This window comes from Bos indicus, chromosome 3 (genome assembly GCF_029378745.1).
Source record: "Bos indicus isolate NIAB-ARS_2022 breed Sahiwal x Tharparkar chromosome 3, NIAB-ARS_B.indTharparkar_mat_pri_1.0, whole genome shotgun sequence".
Lineage (NCBI taxonomy): Eukaryota > Metazoa > Chordata > Mammalia > Artiodactyla > Bovidae > Bos > Bos indicus.
Genome location: NC_091762.1, coordinates 21,675,348 through 21,701,762, shown reverse-complemented (window position 1 = coordinate 21,701,762; position 26,415 = coordinate 21,675,348). Strand labels below are relative to the sequence as shown.

General features: G+C 48.3%; 1 long non-coding RNA gene and 7 other non-coding genes across 8 annotated transcripts; 1 reads left to right on the top strand and 7 right to left on the bottom strand.

Moving 5' to 3' along the window:
* Nucleotides 1-6,211: 6,211 nt before the first annotated feature.
* Nucleotides 6,212-6,959, bottom strand: LOC139182138 (uncharacterized). Its single transcript, XR_011565700.1, has 2 exons — nucleotides 6,837-6,959; nucleotides 6,212-6,360 (listed from the first exon to the last, which is right to left on the bottom strand). It is a non-coding gene; the product is annotated as an uncharacterized lncRNA (long non-coding RNA).
* On the bottom strand, nucleotides 6,555-6,718 carry LOC139182416 (U1 spliceosomal RNA). Its single transcript, XR_011566079.1, has one exon. It is a non-coding gene; the product is annotated as a U1 spliceosomal RNA (small nuclear RNA).
* A 4,372-nt stretch (nucleotides 6,960-11,331) lies between the features above and the next one.
* LOC139182414 (U1 spliceosomal RNA) lies at nucleotides 11,332-11,495 on the bottom strand. Its single transcript, XR_011566077.1, has one exon. It is a non-coding gene; the product is annotated as a U1 spliceosomal RNA (small nuclear RNA).
* An 8,562-nt stretch (nucleotides 11,496-20,057) lies between these two features.
* On the bottom strand, nucleotides 20,058-20,131 carry TRNAN-GUU (transfer RNA asparagine (anticodon GUU)). Its single transcript has one exon. It is a non-coding gene; the product is annotated as a tRNA-Asn (tRNA).
* A 986-nt stretch (nucleotides 20,132-21,117) lies between these two features.
* TRNAE-UUC (transfer RNA glutamic acid (anticodon UUC)) lies at nucleotides 21,118-21,189 on the bottom strand. Its single transcript has one exon. It is a non-coding gene; the product is annotated as a tRNA-Glu (tRNA).
* An 889-nt stretch (nucleotides 21,190-22,078) lies between these two features.
* Nucleotides 22,079-22,151, bottom strand: TRNAV-CAC (transfer RNA valine (anticodon CAC)). The gene has a single exon. It is a non-coding gene; the product is annotated as a tRNA-Val (tRNA).
* A 660-nt stretch (nucleotides 22,152-22,811) lies between these two features.
* TRNAN-GUU (transfer RNA asparagine (anticodon GUU)) lies at nucleotides 22,812-22,885 on the bottom strand. Its single transcript has one exon. It is a non-coding gene; the product is annotated as a tRNA-Asn (tRNA).
* A 3,458-nt stretch (nucleotides 22,886-26,343) lies between these two features.
* TRNAQ-CUG (transfer RNA glutamine (anticodon CUG)) lies at nucleotides 26,344-26,415 on the top strand. The gene has a single exon. It is a non-coding gene; the product is annotated as a tRNA-Gln (tRNA).

The following is a 26,415-nucleotide window of genomic DNA, read 5'->3' as shown; positions in this document are numbered from 1 at the left end:
ACCACAGGACTGTTGAAAACGCCCCCCAGGGCGACTCCGACTCCGCCCCAGCCCTCTGCGGCAGGGAGTCGGCGGCGCGCTGCCTCTCCGCCTTCCTTGCCGAGGAATATTAAATGTTACTAACCCGGCGTACTGTCTAGTAGATGCACTGTCAGAGAAGGCCTAGTATCATTCCTGGAGTAATGCTGATTGTTTACTAAAGGTAGGATGATGACAACTGCAGCTTTAATCCCACATTAATAGAGTTGGAAGTCCACAATAGTTTTGTAGTCTTGTGTGGGCTACCTACAAGCAGGAGCTCTGACTTTTTTTCCTCAGTAATAAAATTAGCTAATACTCTATTTATCAATATGTGTGTTCCTTTGAGTCTGGATTTATTTCCCCAACAGCCCCCACAGAAGAGATGGAAGATGCGGCGGTGGGGGTGTGCTGAGACACAGAAAGTGCATTTGGTGCTGCGTGAACACTCACTTGTGACCTTGGAGAAAAGTACTCAGAATTGTCGTGGAGTGTCAGAAAATTCCAATAACAGGACTAAGAAGGTGGATCTGGTAAATCTCATTCTTGGGATGAATTGGAAAAGATCATTCCGTCTTGGATGTCTGAGGTTCCACCTGGGCGGAAATGAGCAGGGAGAGGCCTTTCTACAAGACCGGGTGAGGGTGAAGTTGCCCCCTAAACCCGACCCCACCTCTGGGCAGTAGTTTCCACCCACTAGCTGGGTTTCTGCTTGAGCTCAGAAGCAGCACGGTAGTAGGCCTGGTCCGGGACTTACTGGGGAGGAGGGAATCCATTACACTTATTACAAACCTAGTTCCTCATTAGCAGCTCTCAGAGTTTGCCTTAGGTCTTCGCTAAGCCGTTTTACATTTGGGCCACTGATCCCAAGCTGGTAGGGAGGAAAGCTCATGGCTCTTCGTCATCCTGCTAGCTCAGTTTGTAGCGTGCAAAACTTCTAATTTTAGTCTTGAGCGTAGCCCAGCATCCAGTGCATTTTATTTGGTTTTCTTTGGATTAGTAGCCGCAGTTTCAGGGCTGTAAGGGAGCTTGTGGTCCTTCTCATTGGAACTCTGTTCCAGGAACCACTACTTTTTCTCAGTTTGGATAGTAAAAATAGTGATGTACAGTAGTTTTAATTCCTCTGAGGCTGGCAGATCCCATGATCTCTTATTTTGCACCACCCCAACTCTAGGGTTATCTTGGGTCTAAGCATGGGGAGGTTGATTGTGTAAGCTCAGCCTTCCTGCTCATTCTTTCTGTGATGCTGTGGAAGCCCCAGAGACAATTGTATTTGATTCTGTGCATTAAAATTCATTGATCTAAGAAGGCTGTGCAGGTTTCAGCAGATCACCAGGGGAGGTTTTTGGTAGAAGAAAGATTAAAAACCCAAACACATAGAGGCATTGGTGGGACCAAGCCCCAGGCCCTGGGTGCAGCCTATTTACAGGCGGGGAAGAAATGGAAAGGAAGACTCAGAAGAAAGAAGGGCAGAACTGGGAGGAAGAATAGGAAAGGGGAGGAAAGAAACAGATTCAAAGGAGAAATTTAGTCACTGGTCCCCAGTTATATGACAGCTTCTCTCTCTGGGCCTCCCCTAGCAACCTTTGGCTTAAGGCAGACACCCTTCCACCCATCTGATTCTGGGAATTCAAACATTTCCTATTAGGTCTACCAAGCCTACACCAAGGGCCCTCTTGTCCCTTTTAGATAGCTTTTTGCTAATCCTTTCTTTTGTGGTCCTAGGAGAGTTTGCAGGAGAGGCAAACCTCACCCTAAGCCTCTTGGGGTCTCCAGCTAGGCCTGAGAATTAGATTGACATAAGACAGACTAACAGGAGGAAAACATATTGATTGTCATATGTCCATGGGAACTCCAATAGGAAAGTGAAAACCCAAAGAACTGGCTGCTGCTGCTGCTGCTAAGTCGCTTCAGTCATGTCCGACTCTGTGCGACCCCATAGACGGAAGCCCACCAGGCTCCCCTGTCCCTGGGATTCTCCAGGCAAGAACACTGGAGTGGGTTGCCATAGACCCAAGCATTTATATACTAGGTTGAACAGACAGGTGATGATGAAAAAGTAAAATATATGGGAAGACTAAAGGAAGATATGAGTTAACAAAATCTGTTTGTGTGGATTTCTCTGGGCCTTGACTTCCTGTCTCTGGTGATAAGAATGTACTTGCTGTTTTCCAAATGCCTTTAGCTCAAAATAATTCTTAGGCCAAATTGGCATGTTTTGGAGTAGCATGTAGTTGAAGCATTGGAACATAGCCAAAGAACAGGATACTGAGCCATGTCTCCTTGTGGTACTGTGAGGTCACCATGCTGAAACTGAATTCAGCAGGCCCAGATCAGTCCTAGTAGCACTTGTTAATAAAGTTAAAAAAAAAAAAATTCTTCAGCCAGGTCATTTGTAAATATGGAAAACAATGTTCAGCTTATTTAGACATCATAATGCTCCTGCCTAAACCTTAATTTTAAAGTCACTGAAAATAATCCAGGACTTCCACCTACAGCCATAGTATAATAACGTCAATCCATTAGACTTCTTGCCTGCAGTTCAGTTCCGTTCAGTCGCTCAGTCGTGTCTGACTCTTTGAGACCCCATGAACCGCAGCCGCAGCACGCCAGGCTTCCCTGTCCAGCACCAACTCTCAGAGTTTACCCAAATTCATGTCCATTGAGTTGGTGATGCCATCCAATCATCTCATCCTCTGTTGTCCCCTCCTCCTCCTGCCGTCAATCTTTCCCAGCATCAGGGTCTTTTCAGATGAGTCAGCTCTTCCCATCAGGTGGCCAAAGTATTGGAGTTTCAGCTTTAGCATCAGTCCTTCCAATGAACACCCAGGACTGATCTTCTTTAGGATCTTCAGGATGGAGTGGTAGGATCTCCTTGCAGTCCAAGGGACTCGCCAGAGTCTTTTCCAACACCACAGTTCAAAAGCATCAAATCTTCGGCGCTCAGCTTTCTTCACAGTCCAACCCTCACATCCATACATGACCACTGGAAAAACCATAGCCTTGACTGTCAGACGGACCTTTGTTGGCAAAGTAACGTGTCTGCTTTTGAATACGCTATCTAGGTTGGTCATAACTTTCCTAAAGGAGTAAGCGTCTTTTAATTTCATGGCTGCAATCACCATCTGCAGTGATTTTGGAGCCCCCCAAAATAAAGTCTGACATTGTTTCCACTGTTTCCCCACCTATTTCCCATGAAGTGATGGGACCAGATGCCCATGGTCTTCGTTTTCTGAATGTTGAGCTTCAAGCCAACTTGTTCACTCTGCTCTTTCACTTTCATCAAGAGGCTCCGTAGTCTTCACTTTCTGCCATAAGGGTGGTGTCATCGGCATATCGGAGGTTATTGATATTTCTCCCGGCAATCTTGATTCCAGCTTGTGCTCCTTGCCTTAAACAACCATAAAAATGGGCAAAATGTGTGAAGCACCTGGTTATACACACTGGACAGAGACAGTGCAAGACTGTGAGTGCCTGAGAGAGAGTTGTGGGAATGACCTGATGGTGGTACAGCAAGCAGAGCATGGTGCTCACACAAAGCTAAGGCAGAGATCAGAGGGCAACTGAAACAACCAGAATCTGTAGAGAAGGAGAGAGGAGAGAACAGTTTACAGGCTAGTTTTCAAAAGTCTACATTGGGTCTCCTGCCAGTCATTTGCTGAGTGCTAGGCTGGCTGCTCATGGGTGGAGTGCTTATGCAAGGCTTATGGGACAACAGGTGCTATTGGGATGAAAACCAGAACAGAGATTTTAGAAGTCTCTGCTGGCAACACTGGAATTCAGGCCCTGTTAACTCTGTATCACCCTGAGCATTCAGTTGATACTCCAGAAAGACTGTTTTAGGAAGAAAGACCATACCCTAGTGTAAGGCCTACTCTTGATCCTCCCTCCAAAAGTGTAAAACTAAGACCTGACAAGGTTAGCAGGGTTTGGAGGTTGAGCCACACCAAGGAGGGCTTGGGACGTTCCACAGATCTACCAACACAATCCGTAAATCCAGCCCTACACAAGTTCAAAGTGGTTGGCCAGTAATCAAATTGCTTAGTAGAACAAAAGTTGATACATTTTGGAGAAGATACCAGAATCCAGAATGTCTATAATGTATCATTCAAAGAGTCCTGTGAACAAAAGTGAAACATGCCAAGAAACAGAAAAATGCTACTTATTCAACACATAGTTTTAAAAAGAAAAAAAAAAAAAAAAAGACAACCCCAAGATGTCTCAGATGTTGGATTTAGCAGACTTTAAAGCAGAGTTGTAGATACTAGCTGAGATTTGGAAAGGAGAAATAGAAGTGGTTGTCATATTCGTTTGGACCCTGGGAAGAGCTCCGGAGGTCACCAGCACTGTTACCCCTCACAAAGGTACTTTATCTGCTGATACAAACAGACTCGCAGCAATGTATACTTCCTATCAGATGTCCTCTTACTGTTTCACAGCTCTTGGGCCAGGTAACTGTTTTGTTCTTTGACAAATAGCTATAGAAGGACACTTCTATTTTTAGGGTTGGGAGTTTAAAAGCAACAAGAGACTGAGGCAGTTTCTATCTAGCTCTTTTTTGTGGGCTTCAGTTCTCCATTAGGACCTCGCAAGCGTGGGCTCAGGTACCCAGCAAAAACTGTTGAATCTAATCTATTGCAAGTCTCTGTTATTAAGAATATACCAGGGTGCCTCTAGGATACACGTTTTAAAAACTCAAACTGTGTAAACTCTAAGGTGACACGGAAAGTGCAGTCAAAATGCAAGCAAGAATGGTGCTAAAGTTCAGAGGATGTGTATGAAGAAGTACTTATCTCCTGGCAATAACGTAGAGTCGGGAATGACTTAGCGACTAAACCACAGCAACATCATATTACCAAGTGAGTACGTGCGCAAAGTCGCTCGCAGCCTTAGGCACGACAATCATCAGTAACACCCGTAGCCAAAAAAAAAAAAAAAAAACTGCACTAAAAAAAAAAAAAAAAAAATCACCACTGTCCCGATTACAAGAGATCAAACCAATCAATCCTAAAGGAAATCAGTCCTGAACATTTGTTGCAAGAACTGATGCTGAAGCTTCAATAGTTTGGCCACCTGATGCGTAGAACTGGTTTATTGGGGGAAAAACCCTAATGCTCAGCTCAGTTCAGTCGCTCAGTCGTGTCCGACTCTTTGCGACCCCATGAATCGCAGCACGCCAGGCCTCCCTGTCCATCACCAACTCCCGGAGTTCACTCAAACTCACGTCCATCGAGTCGGTGATGCCATCCAGCCATCTCATCCTCTGTCGTCCCCTTCTCCTCCTGCCCCCAATCCCTCCCAGCATCAGGGTCTTTTCCAATGAGTCGACTCTTCGCATGAGGTGGCCAAAGTATTGGAGTTTCAGCTTTAGCATCAGTCCTTCCAATGAACACCCAGGACCGATCTCCTTTAGGATGGAGTGGTAGGATCTCCTTGCAGTCCAAGGGACTCGCCAGAGTCTTCTCCAACATCACAGTTCAAAAGCATCCATTCTTCGGCGCTCAGCTTTCTTCACAGTCCAACCCTCACACCCATACATGACCACTGGAAAAACCATAGCCTTGACTGTCAGACGGACCTTTGTTGGCAAAGTAATGTGTCTGCTTTTGAATATGCTATCTAGGTTGGTCATAACTTTCCTAAAAGGAGTAAGCATCTTTTAATTTCATGGCTGCAATCACCATCTGCAGTGATTTTGGAGCCCCCCAAAATAAAGTCTGACATTGTTTCCACTGTTTCCCCACCTATTTCCCATGAAGTGATGGGACCAGTTGCCCATGGTCTTCGTTTTTTGAATGTTGAGCTTTAAACCAACTTGTTCACTCTGCTCTTTCACTTTCATCAAGAGGCTCTTTAGTTCCTCCTCACTTTCTGCCACAAGGGTGGTGTCATCGGCATATCGGAGGTTATTGATATTTCTCCCGGCAATCTTGATTCCAGCTTGTGCTTCTTCCAGCCCAGCGTTTCCCATGATGTATTCTGCGTATAAGTTAAATAAGCAGGGTGACATTTGAAAGCATAAGAAAATGTGAGAACAGGAAATTATACAGTTTCATATACCATCACCGATTCAAAGCCGTGAATTTCAGTAACGTTAGGGTGACGGAGGACTACTTAGAACCTAGCGTCCTTCCAGTTCCAATCTGGGGGAGATCAGACCACTCCGTAAGATTTAATCTATAGTCCGGCGAGATAGAGCTGCGGTTTTTCAGGAATCCTGAAGGAATTACGTGAAAAACGAAGCTGAATGTCGAAGGGGCCAGGTCATTGCAGTGGGGCACTTCAGAGGACTGTCCGATAGTCCACAAGGGAAAAAAAACAAACCACTCTAACCAACTAGCCCTGCAAAAAAAAAAACAGTCCTTTGGAACACTCACCGAAAAAGAATAACATATGAACCCTACTTAACCTCATAAACGTAAATAACAGTTAAGTCACACCAATGGGGTTATTAGCGTACAGCACCATAAAAAGGGCTAAAGATCACTTATTAACACTTAAAAAGCCATAGTCTGACTTTCAGCAACCAAAGAGCACAGGGAAAAGCGCGAACGCAGTCCCCCACTACCACAAATTATGCAGTCGAGTTTCCCACATTTGGGGAAATCGCAGGGGTCAGCACATCCGGAGTGCAATGGATAAGCCTCGCCCTGGGAAAACCACCTTCGTGATCATGGTATCTCCCCTGCCAGGTAAGTATGAGTTGCCCGCCTGCCGCCCCACCGCAACCTCAGACGCCCTGCACTGTACACACACGCTCACTTTCCTCCCCGCATCCCCGACCCTTCTTGGACCTTCCACACAGCGCACCCACGCACTTTCAAGCAGAAACTCCTCAGTTCTCTCCCACGCCACGGGAGACCGTATCGTGTTTCAGCACCAGCTGACGGCCCAGCAGCCCCTGCGCTCGGGTATCTACATACGACACGCCTCGTCCGTGACGTCACGGGAAGCCCTCCAGCCCACGCCCCGCCCTAGGCCCCGCCTCCCTCCTCCCACGCCGTCCGGCCCGGCCAACCGGCCGGCGGGCGCCCTCTGGGGGAAGCGACGTCCGCCTCCCGCTCCTGTTCTCCCACCCGCTACGTGTTTGGGACCCGGCGCGCTCGGCTGCCTGCCTTAACTTTTGTCCTGCCCAGCCCCGGTCTGGCGGTCGGCTGAAACCTGTGCATCTTTTTTTCAAATAACGGCGTTCAGCGGGGAGAACAGAACATTTAGCAGTCCAGGGGAAACCGGTTCCTTTCAAATCCAGTTGTCTTTGTGATGTAGTATTGTGTGTATGTCTAGTAAAACGCATTAGGCGTCACGACTGGCCGTGAACTCAGTTCCATTCGTGAAAATTGGGTCATTCATCAGAAATTTCATTCATTTTATTTCCAGTTTCAGGGGTGGTTTTGACTCTGAACAGATTTTAACACCTGTCTGTATCCTCTGTCTTACTGAGACAGGCTGGGACCTGGGACCCTTTGCTGCAGTGTTTGCACCTGGACAGACCGAGGCAGGAATTTGATGGGTCCCAGGGTGAGCAGCTGCAATCTATCCCCTGCAGACGGTTAACTCCGGGCTAAGAGCAGGGACTTCCCTAGTGATCCAGTGATGAACTCCGTACTCCGGTTCAATCTCTGGTCAAGGAACTAGATCCCACAAGGGACAACTAACAGTTTACGTGCTGCAACTAAAGATCCTTCATGCCTAATAAATAAATATTTTGTATAAAGATAAGATGCTCCAAGATAAGGATATTAGGAGGAGTAAGGAGGAGCTGAGTCCTTATTGGATAGAAGATAGAGGCCACCTATTTTGCATTCTTGAGGTCCAGGAGACCTTCACAGACTACACATGCTCAGAAAAATTCCTCCCAGGTTAAAAAGGAGGGGAGGAGCCACCCGGTGATTGTTGGTGTCAACCTCCCAGGAGCCCTCTGTGCTACAGTCCTTCTTAGCAAAAAATTTCACATGCATGTCAGGAAGGGCCCCAGGAGAGGTCAGGTGTGGGGAAAAAAAGATGAGATAATTGGCCAAAATGGAAGAAATGCTCTATATAAGTGATTTGAATTACCTCTCTGATGCACTGCTCCTCGTTAAGGAGGACACCCACACCCTTTCCAAGTGTGCATCTCTGCCTTACTTCTGTCTTAAATAAGCTGTGTATCTATGTGCTCCCTGACTTGTGTTGTGGCTCTAATAATAAACTTTGTACCTACTTTTACAGCTTTTGCCTCTTTGAGAAATTCATTTTTCAGTAGAGGCAAGAGCCAGGCCAACCGTGCTTCTAGCCCTAGCTCCTGATGGAAGGGTGGCTAGGATTCCTGGTTTTCACACAGGCTGCTGCTGCTGCTGCTGCTGCTGCTAAGTCGCTTCAGTCGTGTCGGACCCTGTGCGACCCCATAGACGGCAGCCCACCAGGCTCCCCCGTCCCCGGGATTCTCCAGGCAAGAACACTGGAGTGGGTTGCCATTTCCTTCTCCAATGCATGAAAGTGAAAAGTGAAAGTGAAGTCACTCAGGCTACCCTGGTTCAATTCCTGGTCAGGGAACAAAGATCTTGCTTCAAGCGACCACTCACTGCTTCAAGCCACCACTCACTGCTTGTGTCCTCGAGATCAAAATGTCTCCTCCAGAAACAAAATAGAAAGAAACAATAGGGACTAAAAACAACTGCATGTATGCAGTTGGAGAAAATTATGGACAAGAGACAAAAAGACCGAAGATTCAAGTGTCATCTATGAAGAGCTGGTGGCAAAAAGAGGATCAGTTCCGTTCAGTTCAGTCGCTCAGTCGTGTCCAACTCTTTGCGACCCCATGGACTGCAGCACGCCAGGCTTCCCTGTCCATCACCAACTCCCGGAGCTTACTCAGACTCATGTCCATTGAGTCCGTGATGCCATCCAACCATATCATCCTCTGTCGCCCCCTTCTCCACCCGCCTTCAACCATTCCCAGCATCCGGGGCTTTTCAAATGAGTCAGTTCTTCGCATCAGGTGGCCAAAGTATTGGAGCTTCCGCTTCAGCATCAGTCCTTCCAAAGAATATTCAGGACTGATTTTGTTTAGGGTAGACTGGTTGGATCTCCTTGCTGTCCAAGGGACTCTAAAGAGTCATCTCCAACACCACAGTTCAAAAGCTGAGAGCAAAAGCAGAATACTGCACATTCCCCCTGCACACACCACCATCAAACTCATAGGCAAACCACCTAAGTCACCTTGAAAGCCTGACCCCTCTGTAACAGGAGGGAAAGGGGCAGGGCACAACTTTCGAAATAATGACATAGCCCAAGGACACAACATAAACCGGTTTTAGAATCAAATGGGACCAAGATGGCAGACAAGACTAGACCTTGGTCCTCAATCGGCAAGTGAAATGACACACCCAGAGGTGCCGTGACAGTTCCAAGGCAATGTTAAAAGACCAAGGAGTGGGCGGTGGCCCAAATCCTGGAAATCCCCACCCCTTCCCAAAAACAGTTGGGATAATCCTCCCACTCATTCACATACAAAACTACCCAGCTTATGAAAACTAACCATGCCACACTTGGCGACCGCACTCTTCCTCTGCAATGGCCCACACTCTGTCTGTGGAGTGTGCTTGCTTCTCTTGAATCTGAATAAATCTACTTCTTACCTATCACTTCGTCTCTCACTCAGTTCTTTCTGTGGAGACATCAAGAACCTGACCAGGTACCGTGGGTTTTGGCTGGGGTTGAGTCCCAAAGCAAAAACACCACCCAGTTGTGGATGTCACTACTGTTGGAAGTAAAGTCCAATGCTGTGAAGAGCAATACTGCATAGGAACCTGGAACGTTAGGTCCATGAATCAAGGCAAATTGGAAGCGGTCAAACAGGAGATGGCAAGAGTGAACATCAACATTTTAGGAATCAGCAAACTAAAATGGACTGGAGTGGGTGAATTTAACTCGGATGAGCATTATATCTTACTACTGTGGGCAAGAATCCCTTAGAAGAAATGGAGTAGCCATCATAGTCAATAAAAGAGTCCAAAATGCAGCACTTGGATGCAATCTCAAAAACAACAGAATGATCTCTGTTCGTTTCCAAGGCAAACCATTCAGTATCACAGTAATCCATGTCTATGCCCCAGTCAGTAATGCTGAAGATGGCTCATATGTGAGCAAGGAAATCTCATCCTCGATCTGCATCCTGTGTGCTTTTTGGTTAGTTTTCTTTGGACCTACCCTTAAGCATCACCCCACTCCCAGCACCTCCTCCGATCTCAGAGGCTTTTGGGGGCTGAGCGGATCTACGAGTGCCGTCCCCGAGGCAGCCACGAGGGGGAGGACAGTCCTTCCCGCCATGGTCCTGCCTTTTCTGTTTGGCCCAGTGGTTTCTATTTGCCAGCAGGACTTTGTGAATCAGAAGTGGGAACAACACATCCTGAGAAAGGGGCTGGCAAATAGCCCAGCAAACTGCCGACAACTCGGCGTGGGGTTTTCTTCTAAATTGTAGTTCAATGTTTTCAGATAGAAAGAAAAGGAAAACTACTTTTGACCAAAAGGAAAAAAAAAAAAAAAAAGTACGAATTCTACTGCCATTCAAGAAGGGATGTTAAGGAGGTTTCCTAGTTTGCCAGACTACTGAAGCATGTCAGGTGCACACTCGAGGATGAAACAGAGGTACGGCTTTTAACAGGAGAAGGCCTAGAGAGAAAAGGCGGGGGTGATGAGAGAACTGGATCCAGAAATGGGAAGAGACCCCTTGGGGTGAGAAGGGGTGGGTGGGAGAGTATCTAAGCAGTATCTCCAGCAATGACTGAGGCATGTATAAATAAGCAAGGCAGCTGACCACGCAAGAAATGAAGCCTCTGAAAGCAGGACACTGCTGGGAAAATGGCTAGTGGCAGACTCGCACAAGACAGGCCGACGAGAAGTTCGTCACGGGGCGCCTCCTGATACCTCAACCGACTTCGTGTGTTGGGCTCAGGTAAGGGCTTCTACTGCTTGGATCCTGCGCCCAGAAGAAGCCCTCCCTCACGCACAAACTTTTCAAGAAGAGGCCGAAAAGAGCGTTCAACGGCCGAACCTGCCACGAAATCCGCCTCCACGCGTAGTCCTAGGCAGGTTTCCAATGCCCCCAAAACCGAAAAACAAATGCCTGTTCCTGAACCAGTCCCTCCAGCCGCAAACGCGCGGGTCGTACCGCGACTCGAGCTCGAAAACCGACTATGCCTTTAAAGCGCTCTTATATGCTTCTGGTTTCCTCTATCACACGCAGACTTCACAAAACGACCCAACCAACACACAGAGGAACGTCGCCGGGTGATCAGAGGCGCTTCTCGAGCCTACTCTTGCACAGAGAATAACCAGGGGAAAGCGCGAACGCAGTCCCCCACTACCACAAATTATGCAGTCGAGTTTCCCACATTTGGGGAAATCGCAGGGGTCAGCACATCCGGAGTGCAATGGATAAGCCTCGCCCTGGGAAAACCACCTTCGTGATCATGGTATCTCCCCTGCCAGGTAAGTATGAGTTGCCCGCCTGCCGCCCCACCGCAACCTCAGACGCCCTGCACTGTACACACACGCTCACTTTCCTCCCCGCATCCCCGACCCTTCTTGGACCTTCCACACAGCGCACCCACGCACTTTCAAGCAGAAACTCCTCAGTTCTCTCCCACGCCACGGGAGACCGTATCGTGTTTCAGCACCAGCTGACGGCCCAGCAGCCCCTGCGCTCGGGTATCTACATACGACACGCCTCGTCCGTGACGTCACGGGAAGCCCTCCAGCCCACGCCCCGCCCTAGGCCCCGCCTCCCTCCTCCCACGCCGTCCGGCCCGGCCAACCGGCCGGCGGGCGCCCTCTGGGGGAAGCGACGTCCGCCTCCCGCTCCTGTTCTCCCACCCGCTACGTGTTTGGGACCCGGCGCGCTCGGCTGCCTGCCTTAACTTTTGTCCTGCCCAGCCCCGGTCTGGCGGTCGGCTGAAGCCTGTACACCTTTTTTCAAATAACGGCGTTCAGCGGGGAGAACAGAACATTTAGCAGTCCAGGGGAAACCGGTTTCTTTCAAATCCAGTTGTCTTTGTGATGTAGTGTTGTGTGTATGTCTAGTAAAACGCATTAGGCGTCACGACTGGCCGTGAACTCAGTTCCATTCGTGAAAATTGGGTCATTCACCAGAAATTTCATTCATTTTATTTCCAGCTTCAGGTGTGGTTTTGACTCTGAACAGATTTTAACACCTGTCTGTATCCTCTGTCTTACTGAGACAGGCTGGGACCTGGGACCCTTTGCTGCAATGTTTGCACCTGGACAAACTGAGGCAGAAATTCCATGCGCCCCACGCTGAGCAGCTGGAATCTGTCTCCTGTGGACAGATACTCCAGACTAAGGACAGGGGCTTCCCTAGTGGTCCACTGGCTAAGATTCCACACTTCCCAGTGCCTGGGGCCGGAGCTGGATCCCTGGTCAAGGAACTAGATCCCACCTGGGACAACTAAGAGTTTTCATGCTGCAACTAAATATCCCATGTACCTCTAAAGCTTCTTTAAGATAAGGATATCAGGAGGAGCAAGGAAGAGCTGAGTCCCGCTTGGATAGAAATAAAGAGACCACGTATTTCGTATTTTTGAGGTCAAGGAGATCTTTGCAGACTATCCATGCCTACAAAGCTTTTTCCTGGGTCAAAAAGGAGGTAGACGGAGCCACCCCTTAATAGGTGGTGTTAACCTCGCCCTAGGCCTCTGCGCCCGGAAGAAATGTCCTATATAAGTGATCTGAATCACCTCTCTGATACACTCCTTCTCGTTAAGGAGGACACACACACCCTTTCTCTCTGAGTGTGTCTCTCTGCCTTGCTTCTGTCTTAAATAAATTGTGTATCCGTGTGCCCTCCAACTTGTGCTGTGGCTCTAATAATGCACTTTGTACCTGTCTTTTCAGCTTTTGTCGCTTTAAGAAATTCAGTTTTCAATGAAGGCGCTAGTCAGGCCAACTTTGCTTCTAGCCCTAGCTCTTGATGGACTGGTGGCTAGGATTCCTGGTTTTCACACAGGCTACCCTGGTCCAATTCTTGGACAGGCAACAAAGATCTTGCTTCAGGCCACCACTCACTGCTGTGTCCTTGAGATCCAAATGTCTTCCCCAGCAACAAAATACAAAGAAACAATAGGGGACAAAAAATAACTGCATGTATGCCTTTGGTGGAAATTGTGGACAACAAGATACAAAAAGACCAAAATCCCAACTGTCATCTCCGAAGAACTGGTGCCAAAAACAGGGTGCCCGGAGCAAAAGCAGGGTACTGCACATTCCCCCTGCACACGACACCAGGAAACACACAGGCAAACCCCCTGAGCCAGTCCTGTAGCCTGACCCCTCCACCCACCCCGTGGAAGGAACCAGCACACCATCCCTCCCCCTGCCCCCCACCCAGGGCAAACAAGGGAACCTGTTACTTGTTTTGCTGCAGCAGGGATCCCAATAAAGCCTTACCTGAGTTTCTAGTCTGTCCTCTTATCAATTTCTATCGATTAAGGAAGGCTAAGGGGGTGGTTTAGTCACTAAGTCGTGTCTGACTCTTGTGGCCCCATGGACTGTAGCCTGCCAGGCTCCTCTGTCCATGGGATTCTCCAGGCAAGAATACTGGAGAGGGTTGCCATTTCCTTCTCCAGGGGATCTTCCCCACCCAGGAATCGAACCCGGGTCTCCTAAGAACCCTTGATAAATAGATAAGCTGAAAGCCATCAAACAGCTAGTCTGGACTGGTTGATCTGGTGAAGATGACTAATCAGGTAAATATTCTTGGCTACGTGTGGATGCTCCAAAACTTCTTGAATGTTTAGTAGTGAAATGACTGTGGCAAATTTCCGTGTGTCATACCTGCCAGAGTCCTCCCTTTGACACGTCTGAGATAGCTAAGCCTAGTGGAACTACTTTCCTCATCAGGATTTCTCAACTTCACATACCACCCTTTTCCTTGGCTTATAAGTATTTTTTTCTTCCATAATTATTTATTTATTTTAGTTTTGACTGCTGGGTCTCGCTGCTGCGCATAGGCATCTCTCTAGTTGTGGCAATCAGGGGCTTCTCTTTGCGGTAACGTCTCTTGCTACCGGGCACAGGCTCTAGGCCAGCGGGCTCCGTAGGTGTGGCACACAACACATGGAACATTCCCTCACAAGAGATGAAACCTGTGTCCCTGCATCGGTCGGCAGATTCTTAAATATAATTATTGTAATTAATTATTCTTAAAATAACACCACATTTTCTCTTTGACACAGTATTAACAGTTGAAGGTCAACTTAAGATAATGATTGTGAGCAACATATAAATAAGTAATCAGCTATCTGATAGTGAAGGAAAGCCAAAAGTCTGAGGACAGCCAAAATAGCCCAATAAGTATTTCGAGTTTACTTTGCCTCCCAGCCCAGGCCAAAAGAAAAGAATAAGTATCAACATCACATTAGCCATAACCAAGTGGTTTTAGATGTTTGACAAAATGAGGAATAACATGTGTAAAGTTCAAAGCGTATACGCTTCCAAAACGATTACCGGTGCACACCAACCTGAATAACTAGTGAAGCATTACCAAAGATCTAAGGTATGATAAATCACCAGACCACAAAAGGCTTCCTCATGACGTCCATGAAAGAGCTCAGAGTAATCACATACACACACACCCCTCCGAAGAACTGGGTTTGTTTGTTTGGGAAGGAGGGGTATGGGCCTGACTTCTTTCACTCAGCGTAACGTCTATGAGATTTAACCATAGTTTTCAGGTAGTTCTTTGTCTCTGTGTGTGTTCCTTGGAAGAATATATCTCAGTATACTTATCCAGTTGAGGATATTCTGAAATGGTACGATACGAACATTCTCTTATGACTTTTCAAGGACATACACATTTCTCTAGGGCAGCCCATTCCAATAAAATAATGCCAGGGTTGACCTTTAGAATAAAAATTTTAGGGTTTTTCTCCCCAACAAAGTGGGTTGATTCAGAAATAGCAGGGGAATCACAAAGCAGGACAAGCAAACTATGGCAAAAGCATAGGCAAATTGCACACAAAGGAGAAGAAGGAACGTTCTTTGAGAGAGAAAGAGAAAGAAGCTGAGAGGACTTGTTTTGAACCAAAGGACACTGGGGAAAAGTGAAAGATCAGGGTGGTGACAGTTTCTCATTGGCCGAGTTGCTGATATATTGCAGGAGATACAAGGTACATCTTTTTCTGTCCGGGCCTACAACTGATTGTTCTTTCCTATTGATGATTCTTCTGTTTAGGTCTATGATTGACAAGTCTTCCTGTATTTGAACTTGAGTGGTAATCCATGAGAGCTCCCCCTTCTGGTCTCCTGACTCAATTTTAGTGAGGTTTCCCTTTATTAGCATCACACCTGCTGCTGCTGCTGCTGCTAAGTCGCTGCAGTCGTGTCCGACTCTGTGCGACCCCATAGACGGCAGCCTACCAGGTTTCCCCGTCCCTGGGATTCTCCAGGCAAGATCACTGGAGTGGGTTGCCACTTCCTTCTCCAATGCAGGAAAGTGGAAAGTGAAAGTAGGAAGTCACTTGGTCGTGTCCGACTCTCAGCGACCCCTTGGACTGCAGCCTGCCAGGCTCCTCCGTCCATGGGATTTTCTAGGCAAGAGTACTGGAGTGGGGTGCCATTGCCTTCTCCGAGCGTTACACCAGTCACCTGGAATTTAAAGTTTTCAATTACAACCTATTTTAAAAGTTTGTGAGATTTACTGCGTTAAAAAAAAAACAACAAACAAACAAACACTCATCATTACCACGTGTGACACTAGAAACACTACAAGTGTTCGGTAGTTACCCGTGACTTGTACCTGTCTCATTGGACAGCAGAGGTCACATATATAGCAGAGATAAAAGTACGATTTCTGGGCCACAGCACGTGATAGTGTATGTACGACCCTTAGCTGATGCTGCCAAATTCCTCTCCAACTTTGTTGACCTTACTAACACTCCTTTTAGAAATGAAAAAGAATTTACAGTGCTCTCCATCCTGTGAAATTTTGGTATTGTTTGCCTTTTTACTTTTCTTTCTTGAGTTTATTGAGGTGTAATCTACATAGTAAAATCTGCCAACATTAGACTATTTTACACTCTTTACTATGGTATCATATCTCTGCAAAGCTGGATTTTGGTAGTTGCTATGATAGAAAGCAAGTGCCATGCGAAAAAATGGATGCCTAATAAGAAATAAGGTGACGCTTCAAAAAAGTTTGAGAAGCTGTGCAGCGCACAACATTAAGGTTATGATTCTGAAATGTCAGAGCACTAAAAACAACAAACCACTGCACCGAACTTTCGTCAAGGGAACACGTAGTAATATGCCCGGCATCAGCCATATACGAACAAGATATAGAAATATTTGTAAACAACAACAGCATTCCCCAACTAAAGCGGTATTTCTGCTGTCAGCCAATCTACCAGGAAATTAGGACAAATGGAAAGGACAAAGAGAGAACAAACTTGCAGGCAACGAAAGATGATTCGTTCATTAAATCAATTTAATAGAGTCAAAGGAAACTATAGATCATGAATCTGTCATTTAAGCAGACACATGTCGGAACACAAGAATGTTGGAATCATATATTGGTGTATATATGGAATCATATATTAATTACAGGACACCTAAAAATATAAACCAAATATTGTAGGGGGAATGATTGAGTCCTCTGGTGTCTAGAATTGTAACTATTCATTCCCCTTTACAGATATTAGTATATTCAGTATACTTCAAGACATAAATTTAAACTTTTAGAAGTTTAAATACTCATTGGCTATGTTGGCTTATCTGAGCAGTACAACCAGCATAGGAAACTTAGGAAGTCCAATGTAATTCAGATTTTCAACCTAAATAAACCCAAGACTTAAATACTAAAATATTATACCACCATTATTTTCTACACCTTTATAAGATAATCTGAAAATACATATAGAGTTGGTGTTAGACCAAAATGAGAAAAACAATGTAATTATTCTGAGTCGCTTCCATTAAAAAAAAAAAAAAAAACGAACATGAGTAAACATTTTGAAGGCCATTATGTAAGTTATTTAAATTGTTTAAAAGTATTAAGAATAATCTGTTATCAATTTCATTCCTTCATGGTTGCTGTTCCAAGTAATCAAGACCATTTACTCAATCTACAGTTAAATCTATTTTTTTTCCTTGTCACAAATTTAGCAACAAAATTTTCCTTATATAAATACCACATGGAAGCATAAACAGTAGAGTATTTTCTCCAGAAAGTCTTCATTTTTTAATTTTACATTTACGGAACTGATTATCACTTTCCTTAAGAGGAGTGACATCTTTAAATTTTGAGAGGCCTAACTTGTCTGTTCTCCCCAGAGTGAGAGAAAGTGTATTGACTTGTTTCTGAGAAAATATATTTAAACAGGGGAAAAAAATACATCAAAGCAGTGGGCCTTGCTTGACTTCCCTGGGGGTACAGTGGATAGGAATCTGCCTGCCAGTGGAGGGGAAACAGGTCCGATCCCTGGTCTGGGAAGATTCCACATGCCACAGAGCAACTAAAACCCTCGAGCCACCGCTACCAAGCCTGTGTGCTGCCACTACTGAAGCCCATGCACCTAGACTCTGTGCTCTGAAACAGGAGAAGCCACTGCAACGAGAAGCCTGCACGCGCCAACTAGAGAGAACCCACACAAAGCAACTAATACAGGGCAGCCAAAAATAAATAAATTTTTTTAAAAATTAGCGAGCCTTATTTAAGGTGAAAGCAGAGTCAATGATGTTTATTAACAACACTTGCCAGTGTGAGAAACAAAATGAAATACAATTAAGCGATATTGGAGGAATCTCACTGAGGAAAATAGGAATTCTGTAATACACTTATGAGTCCCCAGTGTATAAAACTGTGCTTGAAGTCATGGCTAGTCATTCCTTTTTCTTGAGGGCTGAACTTGCTTATGGTTCTGGAAGTATTCAATCTTGATTTGCAGGGTTGTCAGAAGTGTTCACGTTGCTGACTTCATTGCTTCTTTGCAAAGATATGTCTTTTCCTCTGCATTCTGTAGTCTGATTTCAACAATCCTTACCTCACTTGTTGACTATTTTCAGCTATTTAGAAACTTTCATATACCAGTGAAAGAAACTGTCTGTTCCATGCTAAAAATTCAGTATCCTTCCTGTGTTAATCTCTTACGACACTTGTGCAGTGCTTGACTAGGATAGACTGGGCCCACCTGGATTTGACCAAACAGTGGAAAGAGGAGAAGTGGACAACTTCTCACTGGGGCCGTGCCACATCCCAGGAAATACCAGAATCATCAAGACAAGCAGCAATGAAAAAAGCCTCATGGTCCAGTGTAACTGTCTTCTACCTCACAGGGAACGGACCCCTGTCAACCACCACTCAATGTGGATTATCCCCAGAGGTTCACTTCCTAAAATGAGACCAGATTCCCACATTGATAGGAGAAATTGCGGGTATGCGCGCTGAATCGCTTCAGTCGTGTCCAGACCCTGTGCAACCCTATGGACGGTATCCTGCCAGGCTCCTCTGTCAGATGGGATTCTCCAGGCAAGAATACTGGAGTGCGTTGCCGTGCCCTACTCCAGGGGGTCTTCCTGACCCAGGGATCGAACACCATGTAACTTAACATCTTCCGCAATGGCAGGCAGGTTCTTCGCCACTAGCGAGCGCCATCTTATCAGTGATGAACAAATCAGAGAGAGAACATATTTGTCCCCAAACCACACGGTACAAAAACGTCAAAACGCACAGTCTCTGCACATAAGATTTAATAGAAGAACAGCGCAAACAGGAGCCAATGGCTCTAAGGGTCCGGGCCTGAAGCAGGAGCCTGCGAGGGGCAGGATTCCGCGGGCTCTCACGACATGTGAGTTAGCCCATGTGATGGGCTAACTTTTATCAGTTCCCGTTCAGTCGCTCGGTCGTGTCCGACTCTTCCAAAAAATAACCAAACCAAAAAACTGTCAAGGAATAAAGTAAATGGGGTGTTCCGTGGTAACACCCCACTTTATAGGAGGAGGGACAGGCACCGAATTTTCTTTCCTCACGTTAAAAGTGTAACCAAAGTTTGTAAATAAAAGAAGAAAGGGGAGAAGGAAAAAGGCTCTGGGATCAGTGAGAGTCTTCTCTTTGGATAAGTTGCTCGGCAGAAAGAGGCCATCCTGGCCATCTTCTCTGGACCCGGTTGACCAGGTCACCGGACAAAACAATGGACAGTTACTGGAGGACTTTAAAAGTGGTCAGTGACTAACTCTCCACCATAAGCAGTAGAGCACCTCTGTGTAATGCCACAGCGTCCCTCTATTGTCTTTCCCCTTAGTTGGGTCAGGAGGCCACTGCTCCCTTTGTTAGTTAAGAGAATCATAGAGAGATGTATAGAAAAATTGTTGTGTTGCCAAAGTAATTGAAGAAAGGGACACCGAACGACTGGGAAATAATTTGAAATACGACTCAGTCCCGCTTCTGTGGAAGGCAAAGTTGCAGGACTTACCAACTTAAGAAGCATATAAACACTCAAGGAAGCGACTGCACTTCCAGGTTTCTACACTGTGGAAATAAATACCTGCACGAATGGTCAGAAGTGTGAGTACAATAATGATGGTTGCAGCATATCTGTCATCATAAAACCATGAAACCAAATAATACATGAACCATGTAGGAAATGCCTTTCTGAAAAATAATGCAGAGGCTAATGATGACGGTGGGTTCACTGATAACATTATTGACAGAACAATTGCTAAGTGCTGGCCTCCTTTTACAGGTGAAAAACCTGGGGCACATAAGGTATAACTTACTTGTCTAAGTCTATGTACTTGGCAGAATAAAGACTTGACCCCACCAGAAACTGGATCCCTTGATCTGTCTCAGGAGGTCCTGCCTTAGGCAAGTATGAGTGAATAGGAATACACTTGCACTTGCAGAGTACAGGGTGGGAAAGGTGAGGTGGCCCAGACTGGCAGCAGTCCGGACCCCGAATGCAGGAGAGCATATTTTTGTGTGGGCCAAGAACCGCTTGAATGGTCGTCGGCACGGAAAACCTCGAATGGGTTCTAAAACCTCGACCGCCCGTCCCTGGGTGGGCTCGAACCACCAACCTTCCGGTTAACAGCCGAACGCGCTAACCGATTGCGCCACAGAGACAGGACCACACCGGGCCCCCTCGACTCTTTGTGCTGGAGACAAGAATTCCCAGGACGTGCCTCCTGCTCCGCAGAGAAACGGTGCCGGTTCCAAAGCCTCGGGAAAACGGAAAGATGAGAACGGTGAATCACATCGGACCTGAGACTGGGTCAAGACCAGGAGAAGACTACACAAAACACCATTATCCCAGGACAGCCACCCAAGCAGACAATTCCGGAAAGCTCTCGAGAATACTTCCCCTCCCTCTGATGCATCTCCCACCTGGTCCACTCATCCTCCCACCACAGGAAAGAAGGCTTCCCCTTTGTGTTCTGGGCACAGAGAGCCAGGCAAGAGCCAAGGGGGCAGCTGCACTTCCCCATGGGTCTTCCCGAGGCAGGTGGTTCTAGCGCTCAGGCTGACCCAAGACCCCACTGTCCATCAAGACGACCCGGAGGAGTCCGGATAGCAGACGGTCCTGGGGTTGGGGGTGGGGGTGGGGTGGGGTATTCCTACAAGCGCAGAGCATGCCTGGCCTGCACTTCCTGGAGATCCGAATCGAACTCCCCCGGAAGCTTCTCCGCATCCTAAAGAGAATGGATTTCAGGTTTCCATGGAGAGAGTGACAAAGCAAACGTGGGAAAATGTGAACTGTGCGGCTGAGTACAGAATACACGATGTTACTATTCTTGTAACTTGGATGTATGTTTTGGAGGGTTTGGGGTTTGGTTTTGAATGAATCTTTGGAACTCGAGTCCCTGATTCTCTTTGGATGAAAACTCTGTAAGGAAGACTCTGGGTTTCTAACAAGCAGAGAGAAAAGAGTGGAGAGGAGAGCTGGGCAGCCCAGGCTGTTCACTGCATCCGGGGAGTCTCCTCCAGCCTGCCTGATGTCAAGGACCCTGAGGCCGGGACTCAGTGCAGACGCTCTACTGCACTGGACCTTGAAGCAAAAGACAATTCTGATCTGGACAGGAAGACATCGAGGAATGGAGAAGAAAACAGCTTTCCCTGACCGGGAATCGAACCCGGGCCGCGGCGGTGAAAGCGCCGAATCCTAGCCACTAGACCACCAGGGAACCGCGGAGGAAAGTGGACTTGGCTGTCCAGGTGAAAACTGAGAGTGCAAAGATGAAACCAGAGATGCAGAGAACAGGAAAGGAAATGTCCCAGCGCCCCCACGGCTGTATGCAGCTGTGCAAGGCTCGCAGCCCTTCAAATCCCCGTTCCTGGGAGACGCTTCTCGTTCTGAGACCAGGTCACAAACTATCCGGTTGGGTCCCTCCTGGTCCAGCTCTAGCGCTGTGTGCTGCCGAGCCCAGGGCATGCTCTCTTTGTGAACCTCGGTATTCCCTCGAGTCAGGGACTCGACTTGGCTTTCAGCGGGTGATGAGCGGATCCGTCTACCTCCAGATCTCTGACCTGGCTCCGGGGCCTCTCCTGACGACCGCACGGGTACCGGTTCCTTTCCCTCCGCGACCGGCTCAGTTCGTGGAGCCTTAAATTCTTCACTTCCGTGTCTTTGGCTGGAGCCCACGGTGAGACCTTGGTGCGGTCTCTTTTCTTCTACCAGGGAGATAAAACTGCTCCTCAGGTGTTCCGAGGTGGGGGAAAGCAAGTGAGCGTCACGGGAATGAACTCCATGGTTTTCAGAGACAATCTGTGAACACGTGGAGGAGACCCAGGGGCCCGACAGGGAGCCAAGGCTCGGGGTTTCAGGACGTAAGGGTGACTCGAAGTCAGTCTTGTCCTTGCCCGCCCCGGGGATGAACTGGGCCTGGATTCACAGGGACTCGGAGCAGAGAAAGGAGGGCTGCTTGCTAGTGCTGAGTAGACTTCCAGGTGGTCACCAACTCCTCCTACAGCTACGTCCTCTGCTTCACCCCGAGCCTTTGGAACCTTGTGGTTTTGCCAATCAGAAAACAAATCTCGGTAGGAGAGGGCGGGGTGGGAAGAAAATAAGCGGTCTGTTTCCGCCCGGTTTCGAACCGGGGACCTTTCGCGTGTGAGGCGAACGTGATAACCACTACACTACGGAAACAGGACAACCGGTACCGCTTAACACCGTATCCATGAAAACCCGAGGTCCCGCCATCGGTATCTAGACCACCAGTTTTTAACACTCAAACGGGAACCTTGAAGCCCCAGGCTCTCTCAGGCACGGAGACGGCGGCTCCCGAGGGCTCTGCTTTAGGGTTCCTCCTCTCCCCCCAAGTGAGGACCCTCGGGCCCCCACAGGCTGCCTTCGGGTTCCCGCACCCAACCCAGAGTCGTCAGACCCTAAGCTCCGCACCCGATCGCAGGGGTCGCCCACCACCGCCCCTCCCCCCACCTCCCCTCCCCCCCCCCCACCTCCCCTCCCCCCCCCCCCCCCCCCCGCCGACTCCCCGGCTCCGGGAAGCCGCAGGGGGTGGGGGGTGCGCCCGAGGCCCAGGAGACCCCGCAGCCCAGCAGCGTGGACGCCGTCCCTCCGCCCCTGCGGACCCGCGCCTCGGTGACCCTTTTCACGGCGCCGGCGGTCAGCGCTCTGGGCTCTCAGGAATGACCGACGCTTCCAATCCACCCGGGACCCGCCCTCCCCGCTGCTCCTTTGCACCTGACTTCTGTGCTCTTTCTCCGCAAGCCGGCTCGCCGCAGCCCTTCTCCGGTGTCCTCTTGGCAAAAGGGAGTCTCTTTGGTGGTCTCTAAAATCTCACCCCACCGTCCCTGGGTGGGCTCGAACCACCAACCTTTCGGTTAACAGCCGAACGCGCTAACCGATTGCGCCACAGAGACAGCACTACAGGCCTTTTCTGGACTCTGTATGGAGTAGACACGTACTCATTCCCAGGGTAAGTCCCCTGCCCCCAGGGATACGGCACCACGTCCTTGCCCCCTACCCGCCACAGATGCCAGCGCCCTCAGAGATACCGGGATCCAGGGTTCGGACCCTCCGGGCCTGAATCGAACGAGATCCAAGGACAGCTGAACACCCGGTGGGCTCCCATGATGGCTCTTCCCGTATCCTCGCCTACACTCAATGAATGAGAGTTTGCCCACCCTGGCAAAGGCCTCCGGGGCCGAGGTTGTGCTTAGGTTTCCTGTGTCCACCAGGCGATTTCCACCAGGACAGAGGTCGTGGGGATGGTCGCCCCGTGTCCGCACGCCCAGGACAGGGTCTGGCACTCACCGGGACGCTCTAGGACTTGGATGAATATACATTGTCGTCTTTAGCCCTTCGTCCCATTAAGACCCCTGAGAATGGAAATACGGAAAAGTTTTCGAAGAGCGAAAAGTTCTTTTGAAATGCCTTTATGCCGGTTGTTAGATTTCGCGGCATCCCGTGAGGCGGGCAACGGAAAGGTCTCGGGTGCTCCGGCTGTGCCCAGCTGGGTAGGCTGCGTCCTGTGGGGTCCACGTGGGAGCGGGAAAGGGCGGGAAGTGAATGCCAAGCTGGGAAGGTGGGTTTGGGAGGAAGGCATTGAGACCTGTCAGGATCTTGGGCAGGGATCCCGAGAGAGGAGCATTGTCCCAGTCCGGTAACAGGGTGGGGAAGGAAGGAAAAAGCTGGTGCCCGCAGGAAAGCAGGAGGCAAGACGAGGAGGGGAGGGGAAAGCTGAGAGGGGAAGGCCAGGGAGGGCAGGATCAAAGAATTTGTGCTTCCACCGGTCCCTGCTCCTTCTCTTGCCTTCTCTCTTCTTCTTGCTCTTCTTCCCATCCCTCCAACTGAGAGATGTTGACACAGCCACATCTGAGAAGAAAGACCCAACGAATCTGTGCTCAGGAGCACAAGCTCTGGGTTGTAAAAATGGTTCTGCCCTGTGTGGCCTTGAACAAATAAAGAAAACTTTGGGTATCTCCCTACTTTCTTGTGCAAAATGGGAGCAATAAGAGCATTCTTCTTCACGCTGCTGTTGTCAGATGTGCCTCGGTTTAGAAACTACTGGATCAATAATGCTATAGGCAGCAAAATCATAAATACTATTATCATAATCCTCTGAATCTTTTGACAACCACGATCCTTATTTATTTTACCTGAAAGTCGCCTTCTGCTTCTAGAAATTTCTGTAAACTGATTGCTCTTGCGGTTTGCTCCGCTGTGGCCAGACCACCCCCTTGATCGCCAGTTCTCTGCTTGCTAGACGGGGACCCATGTGCAGGTTGGAGGAAATGAGAAGAGTACGGAGCGGTGGGGGAAACGAGCCTTTGCGCACCCTTTGGAGAGGCACCCCTCTGGGACCGGTGGGGTCCTCCCACTGCCTTCTTTGGTTTCAAGGGAGCTCCAGGAGGGCAGGGATCTGGTGACGGTCGCTCTTGTGTCCCCTCGCCGAGAACAACTTGAGGGCCTCCTCACTCAGTCTCCCAGAGACCCTCAGAGTGTCCTGCCCAGAGAGCAAGGTATTCGTGCTTCCTGGGATGGTGGGAAATATTCCCGCATCCTCCTCCCAACTGTGGAAATCGGAGGTGGTGGAGGAGCGCTAGCGACAGAAGAAGGAGGTCCAGAAAGACAGGGCGGAATGGGAAGGGAAGGAGCTGCAAACAGGGGATGAGGAGAAAGAGAGCGAGGAAGAAGGGGAGATGAGGAGAAAGAGAGCAAGGAAGAAGGGGAGATGAGAGAGAGGTGGAGCCGTACAAAGGGAGGACCAGGATACAGCGGGAGGACCAGCGAGAGGGAAGCGGCAGTGGAGGAGAGGGAGGAGGAGGAGTTACGTCCCCAGGGTAGTTCCGTTCACTGGCCCCCAGCACAGGCAGCTCCCACCACATCCCCACCAGCTCCTTAGCTCTCAGATCCAACACCCAGGCTTTCGTCCCTCAAAGACCGTCTCTCCACCCATTGCGGTTCTAACCTCATTTGATTTTTCTCCCTGCCCCTTGTGAGAGCCTGCTTCTCTAGGTTTCCTGGCCATTCCGTGATCTGTCAACATACTTTCTGTGCATTTCTTCTGTATCAGCCAGAGACCATTACTGGTCCTTGCACTCATAAACTTTGACCGACCTTCAAGGGCTCCTGGAGGAGCACTTTGTGTTGTTAGTTACCCCTCAGCTTCTTGATTTTCCAAAAGGAAGTTTCATCTTTTCATCCCGGAGCTGTGAACTTCCTCCTCCTAAGAGGAGCCTCCCCTTTGTCTCCTTCCTCCTGTGTCAACCTCTGTTCCAGTCTCTGGGAAACAAATACGTGTCTCCAGGCAACACTGGCCACCTTTCCGACTCCTTTCTTTGGGCTGCAGCTCTCTTCTTCAGATGCTGTTTTTTTTTCTGTTCTGTGTATTGGATGAGGGAAGAAATGGCTCTGGGATAGAATGAAGAAGTAAAGATTATTACTTTGAGACATCATGTGGATGTATACTTGTTATACATGTAAATATTTAGTGTGGTGGTATTTTGTGTACATAAATACTGTCTACACTGTAAGACAACTTGGATACATACCTTCTAAATATGTGTACACTCTTCTTTTTTAAATCGTGCCATTTCTGGATATGTTAAGAAATTGGAATGAAACTGACGTGACCAAGCTCTGACAAGAATCTGTGACTGCTTAAGTGTCAGAGCCCTGCCTCGTGGGCTCCACGACACGTGGTTGATTTTGAGCCACCCCAGGTGCTTTCGGCCTGGTTTGTCTGAGGGTTTTGTGTAAATGTTCATCTTTCCTTATACTGTAAACCTGACAAATTTTGGGAGAAAAGCTTACCCCCCAAATCAGAACTGTATGGAGAAGAAAAGGAGAGTTCTCCTGCCTTCATTTGCGCTCCACACACTTTATATATTACACATAAGAGGCGGAGGCGGCGGCTTTGGAGTGTAATGGGTGCTACAAGAAAGCCAAGGGACCCAGGAGATCCCACCTCCTGCCCTGACGATCACCTGCCCTCTCTGGGCTCTGGGGAAAGGGTGAAGGCAAAGGAAAGGAAAATAACACTCTTATTTGCAGAAATTTTACCTCAGCATGGGACACTCTGGCAAACCGAGGCAGAATATGCGGTTGATGAGGGTGACTTAAGGGGCCCTTCCCTGACCAGAAACCCAGAGTGGAACGTTTACTTCATTTTCTGAGGTGCCAGTGAACTGAGAGATGTCAGTCAAAGGAGAGGAGCAGAGGGAAATCAAAGAGGGATGAACACCAAAGCGGGTCATCCGTATTCAGATCTTGTCGGGTCCTTGGAAGAACTTCCCTGAGATTATGGGTGGGGAGTATGGAGCCTAAAGAAGCAGGTACCCTTCTCTGGCGATGGAAGGAAGTTGGCTTTCAAAGGGGTTCCATGGTGTAATGGTGAGCACTCTGGACTCTGAATCCAGCGATCCGAGTTCAAATCTCGGTGGGACCT